At 39.5% G+C, this 11466-nt stretch overlaps 1 pseudogene; it reads right to left on the bottom strand.

Annotated features, from left to right (window-relative positions):
* Positions 1–7097: 7097 nt before the first annotated feature.
* On the bottom strand, positions 7098–7994 carry LOC120598135 (transcription factor IIIA-like; annotated as a pseudogene).
* Between the last annotated feature and the right edge of the window lie 3472 nt (positions 7995–11466).

Raw genomic sequence — 11466 nt, 5'->3', positions numbered from 1 at the left:
CATATGGAGAGCTAGTAAATATTTGCTGGCCATTTGAGGATACTTTAACATTTCAATTTTGCTTTCTGGGAATGAGAATTATTCTCCCGTGCAACATTCTCTATGTAGTCGCATTTCGCTGACCCTTTTAGCTGTCGTTATATTGAATTCTCACTACAACTCTAGGCACTGAATATAATTGTCATAGCCATTTTACAGGTAAGAAGATTAAGGAACACAGAGGTTAAGATCATTTGATTAGTCAGTGGCGAAACCAAGGTTTAGAGAAAGTTTGGCCTGTCTCCAAAGCCTGTGTCCCTTTGCTGTACCATGTTACCTTCCTGTTCCCATCAACATCCTTCTTTTAATCCCATGTCTCTCCTTTTTTTGGAACGTGATGAACAAAGTAGGTAGACATTAGCAGGGCTAGCAGTTTTTCAATGGCTTTACCATTTCTCAACTCCCCCACTTCTTTTCTTACTCTGTTCTTTTTTTGTGGTCCTCTCCTAAGCGTATTTATTGAAGGACATTCTCTCTTCCATTCCTGCCGCTGTGTGTCAGATACTGCTGCTTCTTCCCCCTCCTATTTCAGCCCTCCATTCTGGGAGTTTAGCCATGTCTGCTTCATCATCATCTATTTTCTTTTCTTGTATGCTCTGAATTTCTTTTATTTGTGTTGCCCGATATTTCACTCTGTTTACATTCTCTGGACTTGCCTGCCCTCTAATATATAATTTAGCTCATCCTAGAGGCCTGGACTTTGGATAATTGATTTCATTACTATGCTACTCACACTTATTTCACTTGTTATGTTCATAAGTAAAACAGAAGCTTGTCTTTTGCTTAGGAAACTTCACTCTTGAAATGGAAAAAGACCTACCTTGTGGCAGCACCTGCTAGGAAAATTATTTTCTCAACACATGAAACAAACGTTTTATGGTGTTCCCATGTTTTCTCCTTGTCAGGTATTCCTGTGGCTGATAGATGTCAAATCACACAAAAACTTAGTCTAACATACTTCTAGATCTGCATTTTCCACTGGATGTTTCAGGGAACATTAGTCCCATAAAACTCTCCTTAAAAATTATAATCACAATAATATCTTCCTTTTGCTACCGGCAGGTTATTGAAGGTGGTAGGTCCAGTCACATAGCTCCATGTGCTCTTTGTGGGATTACCAGAATGCCTGAGAGGCCCGTTGAAGGAGGCTGCAATTGCACCTAATAATCTATCTTTTGCTAACATGTCATTAACCCTGCATCCTCATTGATTTCAGTCGCTGCGGGAAGCCCAAGCCTCCAAGCCCAACTTTCACCCTCAAAATGGCTATACACATTCTCCGATGAGTCCCAGTCTCCCTTTCTCCTCAGCTCTTCTGCTGTACATTCAAGAACTCATGGTATGTGTACAAATTAGGAGAGGCTAGGTTTTACTGTGGTAACAGATCAATCACACACACCCTACCCCGAAACATCACCAACCCTTATGAAACAAAGACTTATTTCTCACTTAGGCTTTATGTTCAACATTGGTTGGGAGGGAGTCTGCTCTACATACTCAGCCAGAAAAGAAGCTCACGAAGGCTCTACAGTATTCTGTCAGAAATATCTGGAAACGAAGCCTCGTTGGTGGCCTCAGCAGAGTAGGAGGGAAAAGGCAGAATTGCACGTGGGCTTTCCACTGCCTCAGCCCAGAAGTAACGTGTCATTTCTCATATGTCTTTGTCAGACGTATTCAGATGTCCTGTCTTCCATGTAGCTGAACGGGGAGGGGAAGTATATTGGTGCTTGCCAGTAAAGTCAGTCTCAATCTGTCATTAAAAAAAACACCACATCTTCCATTTTCTCTTAAATTTCTCTTTAACTTCTTATTCTAAAAAAATATGCCTTTTTCTAAAGACATTGTTTCCCTTGCAGCTTTCAAATAATGGCTCTTTTCCTGCTATACCCCACATACTCCTAAATGTGTAAGCAAGATAGCGTATCCTTTGCTCACTGTTCTTCCAGATATGGTTCTCCCTCGCAATCTCCTCGGTTCCTTTAAAGCACATACCATCTGACTAGACTTCTGATACCCTTCCTTGTTGCAGCCATCTGTCATCCTTCTGTTCACTTCTTCCCTGCCCTCCCTCCCTCTCCCTGCCAATTAATGAAACATTGTAGCACTTTCTCTACTTCAATATACTGTATTTTTCTCCTTTATGGCTTCTTTCATCAATCTTGGTGACTTCAACATCTGCAAAGATAATTCATCCTGCACCTTGTTCTTGACCTCTTTATGGTAAAAAGTTTTATCTTTTCCTTATCTATTCTCTTGATCGTACTCTAGGCCTTAGACTCCAAAACCTCAATTTCTAGCATCTCGATTACTGGCCATCATCTTCTATTTTTCCATTTCAACTCCTTATTATAGGCTGAATTGTGTACTCTCCCCAAAATTCTTATGTTGAAGTCCTAATCTGCAGTACCTCAGAATGTAACTATATTTGGAGATAGGGTCTTTATAGAGATGATTAAGTTAAAATGAAGACATTAAGGTGGAATCTAATCTAAAATGACTGGTGTCCTTATAAGAAGAGGAAATTAGGGCATGGACATGCACAGAGGGAAGGCCAGATGAAGACACAGGGAGGAGATGGCTATGTATAAATGAATGAGAGAGAACTTAGAAGAAACCAACCCTGCCAGCCCCCTGATCTTGGGCTTCCAGCCTCCAGAATTGTGCAAAAATCAATTTCTATTGTTTTACTCATCCAGTATGAGGCATTTTGTTATGGTAACCCAAGTTAGCTAATACAGCCTTCTAATATTCTTGCTTTCTCACATGTTTATTCAGATCAGATTTCATGATCCAACACCATAATCATGCCCTTCTATACACCTTGTTTTTCTGGCTCCTCATCAATCTGTTATAAGTCGGCCTGGGAAAACTTCCATCCTGATTAGAATCAACTCTCTTTGGATAAAGCCTGTGGCCAAGCAGCTGAGCACAGCTAAAGGAAAACAACACCCACTCAGTACACGTGGGAGCATCTCACTCTTATCATTTCTCTAGTCATTCACTCTCCCCTTCTCTGAGAAGACTCTTTTATACCACTTTTTTGGTCTTCAGACTCCTACTCCCCTCAGCATTTTCAGTGATCTGTCTCTTATTCCAGGGCCAAAACAGAAGCAACCAGAAAGTATCCCTTGATCCTCCCTCACTGAGTCTGTCAACTTCGCTGCTTCTGCACCCACATACTCTGACATCTTATCTATAAAGATGAATGAATCATTCATATATCTAGTATGGCAACTCCTTTGCTTGTGCTCTGGATCACTTACTCAAGGAAATTACTCCTGCAATTGCCCCCTCTCTCTCTTGCATCCGCGCCCTCCCCCATCTCTGTAGGATTTTTCCTGTCAGCATACCCGTATACCCTAATACTTCATTATAGTAGGCTTTGCTGTGCTGGGTCACAAAACCTGAAATCTTAATGTACACAACAGTGATTTATTTCTTGCTTGTACAACATCAAATATGTTCTGGTGATTCTTCAGGGCAGATCTTCCTTATGAGACATTGCGACCTTGGTTCTTGTGAAGTCACCATCTCAACACATGGTTCCCAGTATCTCCTATAGCCGGGCAAAAGAGAGGGGAAGGTGGCATACACATAGATGGGAAAAGAAGTGTTAGAGAACAATATTATTTTTTTTTTCCTAGAAAAAGCTGTTTTAGACATAAACATTTTAAAATCCAAGATATTTAAAAATTAACTCTGCTATCCACTGTGTGGGAATTTCACCTACCACTGGTAAATAAAATAGGACGATGTTCTTCTTTGAATGCTGTAGACATATTGTTGGAATTTTCTCTTTAATTATGTGTGTGCATGTCTGTGTGTGTGTTCTCCACAGAGATTGCATACATAGCAGTATGCTTATTTGGGGAGAGCAACGGTGATTTCATTCAATAAATATGCATTTGAGAGGTAGGGATTGTTCATCTAGGTTAAGTTTTTTCTTTATAACTCTATAAAGAAAAAACTTTCCTAAATTCATTCCTGAATTCATATAGGAAAGGAAATTATTTGCTTTGGGTGAGGGCAATAAACATGTTTATTCTTATTTATGCTTGGGATTTCCCATAAATATTTATGTTACCTCAACCTAATCTTTGATTTTAAGAATTCAGCTACATATTTACAAATATGTTCTTCAAAACTAACAACTAACAAAGAAGAATATGGTATGTAGTTGCCTTTTTTACATAAATCTTTCTAAAATTTAGTGGCTTAAGACACTGAAGTTTTTTAGTTCATGATTCTGTGGGTTGGTGCTTCTGGTCTCAATGGGGTTAGTCAGGTGAATACAGTCAGCCTCCTGTCAGCTAGGCAGCATTTCTGAGGGTTGGCTGCCTGCAGGTTGGGTGACAGTGGAGATGACTGAGCCAAGGGTCTCTCATCTTCCTGCAGAATAGCCCACGCTTGTTCTCATGGAGGGTGGGCAGGATCTCAAGAAAGAGTGCAAGGAAAAGTGCAAGGCACTTGAACGCAAGGCGTGGAACAAACTCATACACTTTCAGTTCTGCCACATTCTGTTGGCCAGACAAGGCAGAATGTTAGCCCATATTCAAAGAGCGAGGAAATGTATTCCAGCTCTTCGTGTCAAGAGATGCAAAGTCAAGTACAAACAGATATTGAAAAAGGAAAGAGAAATGATGTTTGGCCACTTAACAATTTACCACATAAGACAAACATTTGAGAAGTGCAGCCTGAGATATTTGAATTTTTTTTCCTTCACTTAGTATTAGCCAGTGAAGAAAGCAAAAGTCAAAAGTGCGTTTTTGAAAACAGGTCTTCTTAAATACTTCTTCTTTGCTTGCCCATATCTGCTGTCACTATTAAATACAGAGATTTGAGAAAATAGTCATTCTTTTAAAACCAAAAGCTTCAATTTTTAAGTTCATTTATTTTCCAGTGGAAATAGTTTTTCTGAAATGGGAAGTATGTTGATTGCATCAAGAAGGACCAGCATCTTGTCCCCATGGTAACAGCATCTTAAATTCTCTGAGTGTTCACCACCTGGTGTTTTGAGGTGCAATAGCCGTATAGTGTCATGTTATATAATGAGAGAGAAAGAATCTATATGCATCACACGTATCACAGGTGCAGTTGGTATCAAATTAGAATGATGGCCTATGAAATAAGAAGCCTATGGTTAAATTGCCAATAATAACAAAACAACAACAACAACAACAACAACAACAATAACAATAATAATAATAATAATGATGATGATGATGATGATGATGATGTAATTCTTCTTGCAGGAGATCCTTGGATAACTCTGCTACATTAGAAAAGTACTCCTTCCAACAACATAGGGATAGACTCTATTTTAGTGCTTTTAAGTACATCTTAGGATCAGATTTACATGCATAAGTGCAAATACACAGGAACACACATGCACATATACACATACACACAATTTTTGAGCTCCAAATTGAAATAAAAGTGATAACAGCTCTAATAGCCCTATTATTAGTTACTGGAATATTTGAAATGGTTACTCTTGTCCTGACTTACTATAGTCTTTTAAAGAAAATGTTTAAGAAATATGATGTCTAAGTCATAAGATATTTGTGTGGGTGGTTGCCTTCCCATAGAAATTGTTCTCTCTCCCAAATCCTTACCTCAGTAGGTGTCACTAGGGCTTTAAAAATTGGAATTTAGATTTAAATCAAGCTATATCTCCAAGCAGTGTTTTTGGTTATGTAAATGACATATTTAATACCTATCAGTATCTACAACTCTTGTTAAGCTGCATAGGAACCATGGGAGAACAAATCTTTGCTCACCGTGGTAGCTGAATGGCTGCCATTGTTGCTGAAACTGTAAAGCAATTTTCTATGGTAAAACCCATAGTAATAGAATTTGGGAAAGGTGGATCTCTAGGTGGATAGAAGAGGGGATGTGTGTGAGATGTTTATGAATGAATCACTGGGCAAGATTGGAGGAGTTCTTCAGATTAGAAACAGGAAACTAGTGGGTTGTCTGGAAAGGAGACATAAGCTTCAAACTAAGAGGACGCAGATTTTTCTAGACCAGGGGTCTGGCATGAGGCAGAAAAATTCCCAGGATGATGTCATCTACCTGGAGGGGATACAGAAAGTACGGAATCTAGATCCTGATACTAACTGCAAACAATAGATTAAACTTTGCCCCTCGATGGCTGATGTAATGATTAAAGAAGTCGTTATAGGCAACATGCTTTAAAACCTGTAGAACAATGTACAAAGCTCTTTTCTATTCATTGGGGGCCTGCAGAGGGAGGGATGAAGTAAAAGAGGATAGTGAAGTGTTAAAAAAAGAAAACACTGCCGATGTGCACCCCTTTTCCCCAAGTTGCAGAATAGCTGACCCCCACAGGGCCTGAAGATCTTGGAACTGAAGAAGGGAATATTGAGTGGAAGAAAGAAAAGGAATCTATGTACCTTTATAGTGTGCCTGTCAGGTCACTCGGCAATGGGATGTCGGTTATCTGAGGAAAGGGAGCTTATGCCCAGTGAATATATTTCTTGCTTGTACTTGGATTCCTTGGAGTCCTTGGGCTTCTCATTTATAATCCATCCTACACAGTCTTATATGACTTTCTGTCCTCCATATGTCATTTGTTCGTCGCAATCACTCTAGAATGAATATATTTATGAGTCACCCATCCCATACCTAAAACTCCAAAATCTAGAAAGCTCTAAATTGAAAAGTTCTTTTAAGTTTCTTTTGTAATTTTGGTGACAACACCTGACTTGAAGTGCCATAAAGTTATTAATAAATTTTTTTGAGAGAAAATATAGGCATACCTCGTTTTGTCGTGCTTCACTTTACTGTGCTTTATAGGTGTTGTATTTTTTAAAAATTGAAGGCAAGGCCCTTGCCCAACAAAAACATTACTACTTGCTTTATTGCAATACTTACTTTACTGTGGTATTTTGGAAACAACCTGCAATATCTCTTAGGTCCACTACGTATAACTGAGTTGGCTGGTCTGTAGTCCTTTAAAGAAAGTTGATGTTTAGCTGAGGGTAAATACTGTCGAGAGCACCTTGCTTTCAGGAGAATTCAGCAACTCTCTGGTTTTAGGCAAAGTTAAGCTTTGTTCTTTCTGGAGGGATATAAACACTGAGACAAGAGGTCAAAATTCCGTTTTCCGTGACATCATTTTACTTTGAGCTTCATTTTCTTCTTGTCACAGTCATGCACAACAGCATGCCTAGTGAGACTTTGTTTCATTGTAAGCATTTTGCCGCAGCCAGGATGGTCACACATAAATGTATGTCTTCCTCCTAGAAAGAGAATATGGCTCTGGAGATTGAACACAGTTTTTTAGGTTCTGTCATGGCCTGCCCTTGGACATCAACACACATCCCTTTCTGGGGCATGAGTTTTCATATATTGCTTCAGATAATCTTTGTGTTCAAATGTTTTCTGGCATACTTCACATATTATTTCCTCTTTATGTGTTTCTGTGTAACGTAGTATTTCCTCTTTATGTGTAACATGTTTCAGAGCTCTGTCAATGTTTTTGCCACAGAGGAATATCCTTTTTGACATATAAAGCCCTCATGGACTTTCTCATGTCTTTTCAGCCTGTGGGCTGAAGTGAAGTGTGTTCCACACCCTTTGTGCTGCACTTGAATGGTGGTTTGTTGATATGCTGGTACTGATGGATTTTTAGCAAGTCTTCTTATAACCTTTGAAAGTGCATACATATTATTTTTTCTGATTTTCATGTTTGTGTTCAAAATTTTCTCAAGCTGGATTTTGTGTTGAATTTTTGATCGCAACCACTAGCTGCACAAAGAGCCTTTTTTTCCAGTGTGAATCAGGGCGTGGCAGTCAGGTGATAGTCCCTGACAAAGGCTTTACTACACCTTTCCTGGTAACAAAAGATATCTCCTCTGTGTGCTTGCACAGGTGAGTGTCTAGCTTCAGGCCTTGAAATTGGAGCTGCTAGGGAAGGAGCAGATGAACATCCCAGGAGGTGTGAGGGTGGGGTCAGAGGTTCGGAGTTGGGGATGGCAGGGCGGGGCTCTCACTGGCTATGATGATTGCTTTGACAATGGTCAGGGACGACACTGTGTCAGTGGGAGGCTGGAGGCTCCAGGATGCCCAGGGCCAGGCCAGGCATGGAGCCACGTTCAGGTTGCTGCTGTGCAGCCCGGGCTCTACCATGTGCCAACTGCTCTGGGCAGACCCTACACCCAGCTGGGCATACTTCCGGATTGCCGCCCCCAAATTATTAATAAATTTTATTTTTCTCATTCAGTGGATTATTGGAATATATCCAATATTCCAATATGTTTGCTTACCAAGTACTGTCCCTGACATTATGGGTGTTATATAAAATTCAGTTTATGCAGTACATTACATAATAAAAAAATATCTGAAATCTGGTTCCAAGGATATCAGTAAGAGACTGATGTGGACATGTATTATCTCCCAATTAAAGACTGAAACTAAGATTCAATGAGGTTAAGTGCCTGGCTTAAGGTCACATAACCAGGAAATGATGGATTTCAACTCAGGTATGACAGACTGCGGTGGTTTCTGGTGGTGTCTTTTGGAACCAGTTTCAATAAATTCTTTATTTGGAGTCAGGGAATTATTTTGAATAATGAAAGATGTCTTTGAGAGCTGAATCCACAGGTAAGCACTCAATCCAGCACTCATCCTGTAGAAGACAGAGAAATCTTCCATTGTTCTTTTAGTTTGCAGAAATCTGTTCCTTCCGTATACCTTTCTTTATAGCATTAGTCCCTAAATGACATACTGGCTTCCTGTCATCTCAAGGTGGATGTCTTCTTAGCAACACAAATAAAATATAGTGAAGACAAAGCAAATTCCAAACAAAATCCCCGGGCCCTTGATATGTGAAATCTGTAATCATTGTTTCCAGGGCTCTGTTCTTTATCTCAGTCTGTTTCTATGTTCTTTTGCTTTTCCTTTTACACTCCCAAAGAAAGAATGTTGTCTGCTGCCATCTCTACTCTTTAAGCGCTTGCTTTTAAGGGGCTGATTTTTCTTTTTCTACCAATTATATGCCTAATCTTGGTAGATCAGATGGTTTAGTTGATTTAGTGGTGCATAGTCAGGATTTCATGAATATGGCTATATTTATCTTAGAAATGGAGAAGTGTGTAAGGCAGAACTCATATGTCTTAGCTCGGGCTGTCAAAATAAAATACCTGACTGAGTAGTTTAAACAACAGACATTTCTCACAGTTCTGGCAGCTGGGAAGACCCATATTGAGGTGCTGGCAGGTTTGATTCTTCGTGAGGGGCCTCTTCCTGGAGTGAATTATTCTCGTGGCTACCTTCTCGCTGTGCTCATGTGTTGGATAGAGTGTTCTTGCCTTTCTCTTTTTCTTCTTAAGGACTCTGATCCTATCACGGGGGCCCCACCTTCATGATCTCATCCAAGCCTAATTATCTCCAAAGTCCCCATATCCAAATATCATTACGTTGGGACTTAGGGCTTCAACATATGCATTTTGGGGGACACAATTCGGGCCATAACATCATCTATTTAATACAACCACATCCTTTTTAATTAATATTAATTTTTACTATTATTAGTTTTTTACTATTTAAAAATGCTACATAGATATACACCTAACACTGGATTGAGAATCAAAAAGTTAGCTTCTGGTTCCTACTTTGCCATTGGGAAAAAAAACCAAACTAAATCTTTGGACTTCTGTTTTATCATATGTAAAAGAATTGTGTGGAACTAAATGATCTCCTTATAACACCCCAGTTTAAATAATATTGTCAAGTCTTAATAGTATGTTACATGTATAACAGAGCAACACAGAAGGAATAATATCTCTAAAGCACACTTCAAAGACTTTTTGGTAACTTCACTTTTTCTTACTAGTTATTGATTTATCTTTTCTGGGTTGCTACAATTAAATATCTTCCTAGTTTCACAGATTTTGGTGTCACTTTTTAAGTTTCTGCTCAATGGATATTTTTGTCATAGATAATAATTGCCTTTTTATCTCTTTTTTATTTTTTCTAATGCTCTCATATCCTTACTCCTCCCTCTTTAGAGAGCTCTGACTTTGCTGTTTTGGTAGAGAATTGATAGAGATAGCATAGTGGTTACAAGAGGTTAGAAACAAGTGAGATGAAAATCCCATATTTTTAGAATACAATTTCTGTACAATTTGTTGTTTCAAAATTGAACATTGACATGGTCTAATTTTTAAAACTAAAAAGGTAGCAAACCCCTACTTATATGTGTGTTTAAAAATTCTTCCATAGTAAGCAAAAACCAGGCAAAATATTTAATTTTTTCCCCCAAAAGATAATTCTAAAGTAGGCCTGAATATGTTATTTCAAAATGTATAAAGAAAGTGCCACCTATTTGGGTTGAGTATGATTTTGTCCTTTGTCACACTAGCCTGTAGTCGTTTGTTTTAACTTGGCCCACTTTTCAAAGATGTGATTGTATGAGATTCAGGAGGCTGTCAGCTCTCCTTTCCCCAGATTTTCTGGGCCAGTTCTAGGTCCCCAGACGCCTCTGAAGAGGAAAGTCCCAGAGTAGATAACTCTGAAGAGGCTGCTGATCCCAGGACAGATGACAAGATGTGCTGAGCCTCTAGGACAGACATGGCAGGACGTTAATAATAAAAGACAGCCCTGCTGCCGAGGAAGGGGAAGGAAACAGATGTGAGGGCAAGATTCAGGTGACAGCCTCGGCATTACTGAGATACAGGATGTTATGGAGGAGGGAGAAAAGTAAGTTGACAATATGTGCAGAGGCAAGACCTGAGTGTGGGCAGTGGAAGTTGCACCTTTCAAAGATTTCTGACCTTCTGCCTGCCAACTTGGAAATAGATTTCTTGATGGAGGGGGAGGAGGAGGGAAGAGGTGAAAAAGGCAGATGCCAAGAGAGATTGTTGACCTGGCAGCCAGACAAAAGGATGCTGTGACTGGCACCTAAGGGAGAGAGGGACAGAGTGGTGTATCTGGTAAGTCTAATATAAAGGGCTGAGTGCCAGAGTTTAGGCTGGTAGAGAGTGGCCTGAGGTGGCCTCTTCTGTCGACGGGAGAAAGTAATCTGAAATAAAAGAAAAAAATAGTGAAATTTAATATCTTTGGATAGATTTTTAAGGTTAGCATTCAGAAGTTGGTATTCAGCTGCCTTTCTCCTATCTGAGAAGCATAATCTCTTGTAGCCATATTGATCATGCTTTTAATTTTTTAAGTCCCAACAATATTGCCACATTTCCAATTGCAAGAGCAAGGTGGTATAATTTGACTACAGGCTTCCCCAATCCCCAGGAGTGAATCTAAGTGACTTTTCCCCATCCCTAATGTTGACCCAGAACAATATCATTTGCCGGAAGACAGGATTCACTCTTTCTTTTAGAATACAGTTTCGTGTCACATCAACAAGAAACTTTAAATGTAGCAACATCCCTCCAGGGTTTTGCTCTC

The sequence above is a fragment of the Pteropus medius genome, unplaced genomic scaffold, assembly GCF_902729225.1.
Source record: "Pteropus medius unplaced genomic scaffold, Ma_sr-lr_union100, whole genome shotgun sequence".
In the NCBI taxonomy this organism is placed as follows: Eukaryota; Metazoa; Chordata; class Mammalia; order Chiroptera; family Pteropodidae; genus Pteropus; species Pteropus medius.
The sequence above is the reverse complement of the archived record's forward strand: the minus strand, read 5'-3'. Positions and strand labels throughout refer to the sequence as shown.